Genomic DNA, 1698 nt, shown 5'->3' with positions numbered 1-1698 from the left:
GCCATGTTAAGTAAAATCAGTACAATCACTAATGTTCAGTTACACTTACAATGAAGCTGTCCATGCCCACTGTTTATGCTACTGATTTGTGTCAATGCCCCACTGTTTATATCCTCCTACACTTCACCATTTCCCTCAAAGTATCACCCTACCAAACCTCCTCATCAACATTCATTCTAATTTACTGTAGTGTGTACTTCTCAGTTAGTGTGAACATATATGCTACTGAATGTTTCCATAGTAACTGGCGTCCAGAAACCGTTTTCTGGTGGTGCAGTGATGGTAGCAGTGATTTGAGAGCTCACTCACCACGTGAAAAGAATACCATGTCAAAGTTGTGAAATAACAGGCACTTCTAAACACTGTTTGCTCTTACTGACATTATCAGCATATGAAGCTGCACTCTGCATCCGCTTGCATTTTTCATGAGTAATTTCCAAAAGGACTTTTGGGTAAGATGATTATTTCTCAAAGTACTTTGTGCTTAAAAACTTTTACCAAATTAACTTTTGTCCCCTCACACATTTCTAAATGAAAAAACATGTTATAATGTATTTCTACCTGATTTAAAATCTCAATACATACAGAGTAAAACAAGTTACTAACATAGGCAAACTATTATGAACTCCTCTTAAAATGGTCTCTATTTGACCTTGTGGCCTTTCATTATCTTTAGGTAATAACCTGGCTGACTAACCCTTTAAATGTTCTAACAGTGGCCAAGTGCTGAACAATTGGTCAATCAATCAAGAAATGCCCAAATATTTACTCGTTTCATCTTTTAGTTGTGAGGATTTGCTGCTTTCTCTGTTCTGTCATTTTAAATTCAATATCATTTAAGTCGACAAACCAGCAATGGAAATTATGATGATTTTTTTTTTAGTTTTTATAGACTAAATGACTATAACATGAGAAAATATTCCTCAGATTGACTGATAGTAAAAATATTGGGATTTGATTTAACTTGACTAGGACTGACTTTTATCCCTGAGTGGGCAGACATTGTTTAATCTCTTATAGAAATGCTGACAGACTGTATAATCATTTCAAACCTGACTTGAGAAAGAAGTTGTCAGGGGTTGAGTCTAGACAGGAGAGTTGAATATCTATGGTTTAATATTCTCTAATTAACTAAGTATTTATGTAATGTCATAATGCTGGTGGTTTGTGATAGGCCTGTATCTATTTTCTTATCTCTTTTTTGTCATATGTGTCTTTCTTCACACACATTCAGGAACAGAGGATGGATGGATAGAAAAAGGTATGAAAAAAGAAACAAAATAACACCTGCACTAAGGACATCAGACAACAAAACAAGCACATCATGCAACATAAAATCACTTGTCATACTGTAAATGAAATAAAGTCTAAATAACCCAGCCCGCCCACCCTGGACCTGATTCTCCATGTCCCCTCAGGTCAGGAGCCAGAAACAGGTTTGCTGCCCCTCAGCTGAGACCATAATGCCCGAAGTTGCTGCTTTGGCATCAGACGCACACAGAGAGACTGGCAGAAGTTATGATTCCTTCACAGCGTTGAGTCGGTCGGTCAGTCGATGTAATAACGGACACACATTAATCTGTCTCAAAATCAAATCTCAAACAAAAATAAAGAAAGTGAGGAGTTCTGGGTGGGAGAAGAGAAGCAAATTGTCCCACAAAAAAAAAAAAAAAAAAAAAAAAAAAAAAAAAAAAAAAA

The sequence above is a fragment of the Seriola lalandi genome, unplaced genomic scaffold, assembly GCF_002814215.2.
Source record: "Seriola lalandi dorsalis isolate HSWRI2012SDOR001 ecotype SW California unplaced genomic scaffold, Sedor1 jcf7180002054332, whole genome shotgun sequence".
NCBI classification, from domain to species: Eukaryota; Metazoa; Chordata; class Actinopteri; order Carangiformes; family Carangidae; genus Seriola; species Seriola lalandi.
Note: the sequence above shows the minus strand (reverse complement) of the source record.